Here is a 10,470-nt window from a genome sequence, read left to right as displayed (position 1 = left end):
AATTCTTGTGGACAACACATAGCCTTCACAGCCCCCACACTGCCCAGTACACACGTGAAGCCTCAACGCCCAGGCTGCCTCACCCACGCCTTGCACTCAACACTTCCTTGCAACTAACTCCAAGTCTACCACCCACACCTTTCCTCGTGCCTACCATGTGCCCAAACAACCTCAAGAGGACTTGATTGCCGCATACCATGCCCAAGCTTTAACACATCAAACCTCCAACGCATGGTGTCCTCACACCAACGTGTCATGGCATCCACACCTAGTTCCATACTTAGCCAAATTTCTTCTTGCTAAGGCCAACCTTAAAGCTACCCCATGCCATTCACTTACACACTTAGAATTTCATCCTTCACTCTTCTTATTCTTCAACCTTTTCCCTACAATATAACATTAACTTATATCTAAATTCACTCGACATATACATTAACATATCTAAGTAGAAAAAGTAGGGTTCGAGGTTTACAACATCTGTATTTAATAAAATGTCAAATAACATCTTTATGGATAATAGAAAGTATTTAACTTCACAAACTACGAGTTTTAGGACATACAACCCAACAAAATCCTACTTGAACTAAATCTCAAGTGGATAAATATATGAAAATATATACAATGTTGAGTAATGAGAGAATAAATACAATAAACTAAGGCACAAAATACCCAATATTTCTCCTACTTGCTGTAGTTCTAACTGTCTCGTAGTCCTAGTGGTGACCCTTAAACACTTTAGCCGAGAGGACCTTCGTAAATGGATCAGCCAAGTTATCTTTGGAGGCTATCTGTGGGACGATTACATCTCCTCTGTGTACAATCTCCCTAATGAGATGGTACTTGCGTTTAATGTGTTTTCCATGCTTTTGATTTCTAGGTTCCCTTGAGTTGGCAACTGCTTTACTGTTATCACAATACAGGGTCATTGGAAGATGCATATTTGGGATTGGAAGATGCATATTTGGAATCACTTCCAAATTAGTCAGAAACTTTCTGAGCCATATTACTTCTTTAGCTACTTCACATGCAGCTACATACTCAGCTTCCATAGTGGAGTCAGCAATACAACTTTGCTTTACAATTCTCCACACTATAACTCCTCCGTTCAGAGTGAATACTGACCCCGAATTAGATTTTCTTGAATCGATATTGGTCTGGAAGTCAGATTCAGTGCAATGCCATGGGACTGGGATGAACATCGTCGTGACGCTACAAGCATAGCGTCACAATGCTGTGAGGTAGTGGCTGAAACTTCAGTTTTCTGCTGCTGACCTTTGTTGCTTCTTTCTTCAATTACAACCTAATTTCAACTCTAATGACTCCAATTAAATTACAGACTCTTAAACACATATTAAGGTCCATCAAAGAAGAGTCAATTACAAGAATTACAACAAAATTGAAGAGAATTTAATGCCAAAATACAAAAAAACCATATGAGTTCACTATTTTCATACATCTTATGAAAAAAACACCCACCATGCCAAAATTAACTCGAATTGAATTCTTAAATGATTCTCTGATACCAATTGTAAGTTTAAAAAACACATAGCGGATGAAAAGATAATAAAACATTCTAATTCATTAATTTTGACTTTGAATTGAGCATGTTCATGAGATTTCAAGAGGGTTTCATACATATCTTTGAAAATCTTCTTCAAACTTGAAATCAGTTGCAATCTCCTTTTCTTTTAGTCGTGAACCACCATTAGGACTTCCCTGCTATCTTTTAGGAGCCTTAGATAGAGTTGTAGAACTCAAAATAAGTTGGAATTAAAGTTTTTAGAGCAGAGGTACACGATTTTTCCAGAAACTGAAAAACCCTTCTACAATTCAAAATTTTAGCCAAATCTCAGTGTTTACATGAATCTTTTCAACGGATTGAAGTGTGATTTTATACAGGTACTTCATGCAACCTGATTGCATAAATATATAACACCTTCTACTTAAAGAATTTTGATCAAATTGAGTGGAAAGATGACACAAGTTGGAAAACCCACTTTGCATAATTTTCCATTTTTAAAATAAAAAATCCTTTTAATTTTGAAAATCTTTTCAAAATTAAAATTAAATTTTAGCTTTTAATTCTATAATTAAAACCGAAATTTTATTAATTTTACAAAAAATAATTCATTAAGATAATTTTTCTAATAAAATTAATAATAAAAAATTAATTAAACAATTTAATTAATTTAATTAATTTAATATCAAATATTAAATTAATAAAACACCATTTCCATCACCAAGAATCCCCATTCATGAAATTAATATGTAAAACATATTAATTGATTCTCCAATTTCGTTTAATTCCAAAAATTAAATGTGTAATTATATCCATATATATATTAATTCCCTAAATTCAAATTTGAACGATTCAAAATAACTATCAATTTATTCTAAGGCTAATTCTGTTTCTGAGCTAGTAAAGGACCTAATGGACCTACAAATCATAAACTTCAAAGATTGGAAATTAATTGGTTAAACTCTTTACACTGAATTAACCCTATTCATTAATGTTGGATTAAGGAAGCTTGCAACGGAAGAAAAACAGGATCATTAAGCATTTTAATTCATTAATTTTGGCTTCAAATTCCCATTGAATCACGAATTTCAACTGTAATCCTCCCTTACTTTGGATGTGAACCACCACAAGGTCTTCCCTACTATTCTCTTGGTGCCTTAGATTGACTTGTTAGACTCAAAATAAGCTTGAATTAGGCAAATGGATGAGAAATGTTTTCTGGTTTTTAGCAAAATGAAGACTTCTTCAAACAAAATTTTCAACAAAAATCTCTTCAATGAATGCCCATTCCACCCAGAATTTGAGCTGTATATTGCATGACTATCATGCAATCAAGAAAGCATGTGTGGATCATAGTTGCTACCTTGAATTTGCTGTGAATTGCAATGAAATTGTGACTAACCTACTAGGTGAAGAAGTGGGAAATTCCCACTTTTCCAATTTTTCTAGTTTTTCAATTTTGAAACTTTTCCAAAATTAAAATTAAAAATTAACTTTTCAATTTTCGTTCTTTAATTAAAATTGGGTTTTTATTAATTTTACAAAAATTAATTCAATAATTATTTTTCTAATAAAATTAATAATTAATAATTAATTAAACAATTTAATTAATTCTAATTAATTTAATATCAAATATCAAATTAATTAATCACGAATTCCACTATCATGAATTTAATATTTAAATCATATTTAAATATTAATCGAATGTTCAATTTTGTTTAATTCCAAAATTAAATGTGTAATTATATCACATATAATTACTAAATCCCTTAATTCTAATTCGAACATTTCAAATCAACTTATCATATGCTATTCTAAGGCTAATCCGTTTGTGAGCTAGTAGGGGGACCTAATAGACCAACAGATCATGGGTTCCAACGATCCGAGATTAATCGGTTAAACTCTTTACACCAAATTAACCCCATTCGTTAACTACTGGGTCACTCCACTAAAGCCCAGAGTTGCACTCCTTTCACTGTAGATATATTGTGTCCACTCGATATAACCATGAGTAGTAAGTTAGCCCTTCACAGGTTGTTTGTATTAACGGTTGGGTCAAATGGTTGTTTTACCCCCGAGATTAATTCTTGTCCCTTAAGTCCCACTGATCCTCTAATGAAAAAGTGGTTTGTGATCCGATCATCAAACCGAGTCCTCCTCAGGTCAATGAGAGGGTGGGGCTTCTTGTTCAAAACCCAGAGTCAACACTTATGGGAATAACCTCTCTACTATCTCTGAAAGCGGGTAGAAGTGAATTCCATCTTGCACCCTATGTCCCAAGCTATCTACTCAGTCTTACCCCTGAAATGGGAGACTTATTGAGTCGGCGCTGTTGAGCCAACCCTCACCTATGCAAATCTAAGGATAATCCTGAATAAACAGGAGTTCATAGTTAGCTCAGGATTAAGGTCAAGTTATCTAGGTCATCTTTTTAAAATAGTCAGTCTTAAATAGTAAACAGTGTTATAAAGTAAGAGTGACTTATTCCGTGGTATGATCTTGTGCAAACTCATTGCACAGGATGCCCCACTTCTCATGTCATCACATGTACGAATCAGGATCACTTCGTTTATAGCACTTTACAACTCCTTGTAACAACTACAAAGTGAACCGCATCCAATAATGTTACCAGAATAAGGCACCAAATCTTATTCATATACTATAGATTATTTAGACTATTTATTTGAACTTGATCCACCATTATGTCTCCACATAAAGTTCAAGTACTCATGTAATAGTCATGGATCTTTTAGTTTATTGGATTTATTTCAAAAACGAAATAAGCAATTCATATATTCAATACAACTTTATTGAATCAAACTTCAATAACAAGTTTATTGAATTTATCAGAATAAGTTTATTGTTTACCAGATGACACCATTATAGCTCGATAGTTGCACTATCCTTACTATAGATATAATTCTGCCATTTTAACTATGATTAGTAAGTCAACCTTTCACAGGTTGTTCATATTCACAGCTGGGTCAAAATAACTGTTTTACCTCTGTAAATACATCTTCTTCTTAAGCTCTCAATAATCCTCCATTGAACAATTGGTTTATAGTTAAACTTATAAAAAATGACCCTCTTCATCATGAGGGGGAGGGACCTCATTATTCAAAACCAGGAATCAGCACTTAAAAGAACAACCTATCTGCTAGCTCTAAGTCGGTAGGAGTGAATTTCATCTAGTAGAACTGTGTCCCTAGCTATCTACTGGTCTTATCCTCAAAATGGGAGGTTTATTGAGTAGTGTTTTTGGATTACTCTCACCCATGCAGATCAAAGTTAAAGTACCAGGATGAGGACTCAATCTCATATATATACTTATAGACCATTTTGGTTATATACTAAACTTGATCCTTTTTATTTCACCACATAAAGTTAAAGTGTTTATATTAGAGCCATGGATTTGTTTATTGGATTTTTATAATTGAATGCAATATCAACAATAATTTATTGAATAAAATACTCAATAATACTTTTATTGAAAAATAGAATATGTTAATAATATTTATGAACTGCGAGTTTAGGACATTCCCAACACGTTCTTAACTAATCTCCCAGTCCTGTTGAGATTTATGTGACCAAGTCTCAAGTGCCAAAGATGGGCATTTGGAGAAATTTTTCGTATTTTATTTTGAGTTTCAGCCGTTTTAAACATCTTTATGTTCAAGATGGCTTTTACTTCAGTTGGTTTTAACATGTATAAGTTAGTTTCTAAATTTTCAGAACAAATCTTAAGACCTTTCGAAATAATGAACACTTCATTATTTTCAAAAGAAACTTTATAATTACATTATAGCAAACATGAGATAGAAATTAAATTCCTTTTCATAGAAGGAATATAATAAACATATTCAAGTAAAATGTATCTATCTCTAATAAATAACTCCATATCTCCCATTTCTTTAGTTGAAACAACCTCCCCAGTCCCTACGTTAAAGGTTGCTTCACCTTCTGTAAGCTGTCTTTAGCAACTAGTTTCCTGAGTGAAAGCACATATATGATTAGCAACACTTAACTCAATTATCTAGGTCTTTTTGTCATTTTTCACTAAGCACGTTTCAATGACAAGCAAATCACATTTACTTTGTCGTGCTACTTTCATATCTTGATCTATGAAGTTCAAAACATTTTGTTTTAAAGATGAGTTGGAAAATAGAGGACATTCCTCTGTTAAAACAATTTCAAAATATCCTTTGCTAGTATATTTGAATTCCATGTTGAATTACCGTTAATTAAACTGAAGCGTGTAAATTTGAAGAATTCGACATGTTGAAATTTTAAACAAATTATATTTAGTAAAATGTGATTAAAGCCAATTCAATTTTTGGCAAAAGTAATAATATACCAAAAATTCATTATTTATTTGCAACGATATTATAGTGAATCAAAATAAGTGCTACGGAGGGGCAGTCAAATACTCTTTTACTAAAACAAGACAATCTTGACTAAATACTATCTCCATAATAACTTTTATTCCTATAGTCATTTAGTTACTATTTTTGGCCAGAAGTTATAAATACTTCATAATTTTGTAAGTGTAACCCTCTATTTTCAGGTTTCAGAAGTTGGCCCCAACGATGCTACCGAATTGGAGAGTCAAGGTTGGGAATGGACCTAAGAAATACTAGCCATCTATAGAGTTTAAGTTGTTCCGAATCCCATGTTACAATCCTCCAAGGGGATAGCCATCGTTAAACGACTAGAAAAGTTGCTTAAAGTCAACAAGAAGCACAACATAGGAATCTCACGATCCAAACCAATGGAAGAGACCACAGATACCTTGACATATATCCTTCATCCACTTACTATGAACTATTTCCCCAATTCACCTTGATCTTGACCCATACAAATACTTTCTAAATGGAAGTCACTCTCAGGGTGACATGAAGTGAAGCATGAATATCATGATGTGAACTCTTAGGGATGTGAGTGCTAAAAACAACATATCGTATACGTTATTAATCTCCCACTTAAGTGTTCAAACATTTGTTTGGGTATACTTTTACTTAGGTTTATTTTGGCTAAATAAACAACCTAAGTCTATATGGTTATCCAAATATAACATTTATAAATGGATTTAATTTACGATGTCTAGGTGATAAACATATTTTATTACCTCACACCCCTCACATATTGCACATAAAAGCGGTTAACAATGCTAAAAATTTTGGCCATAATCCCCAAGTAGGAGGTATTCCGTAGACTGTCAACTTAAATACCTCCAACCTTAGATAGGATTATATACCAGTTGAGATTGTAACCGTGTTTTATAAGATAACGACCTATTTTAACTATTAAAACAAGTGGTTAACCTACGCGAGCATGCAACTTATCTTTGTTATGGATTTTAATCTCTAATATAATTTAATAACAACATATAAAATAATAGACATGCTTCGCATCCATAACATTCATCAAACACATTCAAAATTTAATATAACACTGATATTAAACTTTGGAAACCCTAACCATGCATACTATATATTATAACTCTTTATGACACATATATCTAATGCATGAAACATGCTTCCTATGGTGGGATTTTAAAACTACATGGCATACAATATACATATACATGTTCCAATTTGAATATAACATATATTACATGCATAAATATTTAAACAACATTGATATAGTTCAACTTTTGCTTCCTAAGCAAGCAATAATAACTAAATATTAAAAAAATAGCACAAAAACAACTCCAAAACTGTTCTGGACCCTCCGACTCGACCTGAACAGACCCGAACTGCCTGAACTGGCTCTCCAAGGCTCTAAATAAGGCTAACTAGACTCCAAGGTGTCTCAATCGGACTAGAGAAGAGCCAGACCAATCGAACCAATTTTCTCCCATGCGAACAGGCTCACAAGGGTGCGCGTTGCTGGGTTGGAATGAGTAGCGTCGTAATGCTCTATGAGTAGCGTTGCAACGCTACCTCGCAGTGGCTTCTTCTCCCATTTTTTGCTGCTGACCAAGCTTGCTTCAAACTTCAATTACATTTTAATTTCAACTCTATTGACTCTAATTAAATTACAGATTCTAGAGCACACATATAAGCTCATCAAACAAGAGCCAATTACAAATTTAACAACTGAATCAAAAAGTAATCTCAAGCCAACGATGATTAAAACACCATATCAGTCCCATAACATGCATTCATAGAAATTCACCCACCAAACTCAAACTAACATTAGTTGAGTGCTTAAATCATGCTCTGATACCAATTGGTAAAATGTACAAGCAAGCAACAGAAGCAATCATAATCAATAAGCACTCTAATTACATTTAATTTGAGTTCTAAAAGCATGCAGAAACACAATTTCAATCAAGAGGGTTTACAAAACATTTATCTTTGAAGAATCCTCCAAATATGAGCTGCTCTCCATAAATTTGTGCTTCAAATCAGTAGTAGACCACCAAGAGTGTCTTCTCTACTATTCTCGGCCTTGGATTTGAATGGAGGAACTTAGATTTGCAGTCAATTGAGTATAAGGTTAGAGGGTTTTACAGAGCAACCAAATTTGTACAAAATTTTGTTAAATTCCAGCCTTTTCCTCCAATAATCTCAGAGTTTCGAAGCTTTTATGTATCATATATATGTAGCCACTAAAGGAGGTATACATTTAACACTTCAATTTGAATATGAAGTCAGCTCGATGTAGTGATAAGGATGAATCCACCTCACAATTCAGAAAATGTGGATTTCTCCCCTAAAATTCAATTTCCAAATTAATTTTAATTCAATTTTCAAATAAATTAAATTAAAATTCAATTTCCAAAATTTAATTTTCTTAATTTGAAATTGATTTGATTTACATAATTAATTAATCAAATTTAATTAATTAATTAATTAATAATTTAATATCAAATATTAAATTAATTCAACACCTAATTTATACATGAATCCTATTAATGTAATTAATATCTAAATCAATATTTTAATATTTTAATCTCTCCAATTTTATTTAATTTTAATAAAATTAAATGTTAATTATATCCAATACAATCATCAAAACCCTAAACGTAATTTGAACACTTCAAGTTGAAACCCTAGTTGAAAATTTGAACACTTCAAATTTAGATCTTGATTTGCAATTTGAACACTTCAAATTGAAAACCTAAATTCAATTGGAACACTTAAAATTGAAAACTTAATTTTGATTTTGAACATTTCAAAATCACTCAATTCACTAATCCAAGATGTTAATGAGCTCCAACTATTTGAGATTAATTGGCTAAACTCTTTAGACCGAATTAGTCAATATCCGTTAACTACCGAGCACACCACTATAGCTTGAGAGTTGCACTCTCCTCACTGCAAATATATTTCTATCCACTTGATTTAACCATAATTAGTAAGTCAACCCTTCACAGGTTGTTTGTAATAACGCCTGAGTTAAATGCTATTTTACCCCCGAAATTACATCTTGTCTTGTAAGTTCCACTGATCCTTTAATAAAAAATTGGTTTGTGATCCAATCACTAAACCAAATACCTCTTAGGTTAATGAGAGGGTGGGGCCCCTTGTTCAAGACCTAGATTCAGTACCTCCTATCCCAAAATTGGATAAGTGTGAATTCCATCTTGCACACTATGTCCCCAGCTATCTACTTGGTCTTACCACTAAAATGGGAGGCTTATTCAGCCGGTGATGTTGAGTCAACCCTTACTTATGAAAATCTAAGGATAATCCCAAATAAACAAGAGTTCATAATTACCTCAGAATTAAGGTCAAGTTACCTAGGTTGTCTTATTCGAAACAGTTAGTCTTAAACAGTAAACAACGTTATAAAGTAAGAATGACTTATTTCTTGGTCCGATCTTATGCAAACTCATTACATAGGATGCCACCACTTCTCATGTATCTGCATGAACGATTCAGGATCACATCATTTATACTATTTACAAAGTGGGCCACATCTGATAGTGTTACCAAAACAAGGTACCCAACCTTATACGTATACTATAGATCTTTTTCGCTATTTACTCGAACTTGATCCATCTTTATGTCTCCACATAAAGTTAAAAGTATTCATATAACAGCCATGGATCTTAGTTTATTGGATTTAATCTTTAAAAGTGCAATTTACATATTCAACAACACTGTATTGAATAAAATATCAAATAACATCTTTATTGATAATAAAAATGTTTAAATTTATAAATTGTGAGTTTTAGGATATACAACCAAACAAGAGGTTCTTTTGAAGACCTATAAATACCCCAACAAGATTTCATTTAAACTCACAACAAATTTTCCATCAAAGGAGACTCAAAATGGAGTGTTTAATGGAAAATTAGGGTTTTTGGGGAAGGCCATGCATTGCGTTGATCAGAAGCAGGCCATGCGCCCAAAACTACCCATGCATTGATCAGGTGTTGTTCAGAGGTTCAGAAGGTGTTGCCATGCGCCCAACTACTTAAAGGAGTCTTGCCTTGTATCCAACTGTTGTCCAAAGGTGTCTATAGGCCTAGTTTCATATCAATACGAGTTGGTAAGCTAATTTTAGGGCCACTAAGGTATTCTAAGGTTATTCTAATCCTAACCATGTGATTTTGAGTTGGCTAATGAAAAAGTTCAGGCTCAGGAGTTAGGAAGGAACCAGGGGAAACCATAGAAGTTTCAAGGAGAAGAAGATTCCTACGATTAAACTGTGAGTTCTATTCTTTTAAGGAATTTAAGTAGATCCTTTAGATTCTATGTTTATGTTATAGCATGAGTAGCTTAAACGAGAATGAGAATATGAGGCCCGGCATGGTCAGAAGGCCATAAGGTCTGGTTCCTGAGCCAGTGGCAGAACCTCACACGATTTTCAAGGGGCCATGAGGCCTAGTTCCTACGCCTGTGAAAGAAACCTCGTATGGGATAGTTAGAGGGCCGACAGGCCTAGTTTTGGAGCCCATAAAAGGAGGATTTATGTGCACATAGGACACAGAGTAGATA

This window comes from Benincasa hispida, chromosome 12 (genome assembly GCF_027475165.1).
Source record: "Benincasa hispida cultivar pf3 chromosome 12, pf3_genome.v1.1, whole genome shotgun sequence".
NCBI lineage: Eukaryota > Viridiplantae > Streptophyta > Magnoliopsida > Cucurbitales > Cucurbitaceae > Benincasa > Benincasa hispida.
This window is presented reverse-complemented; position numbering follows the sequence as displayed.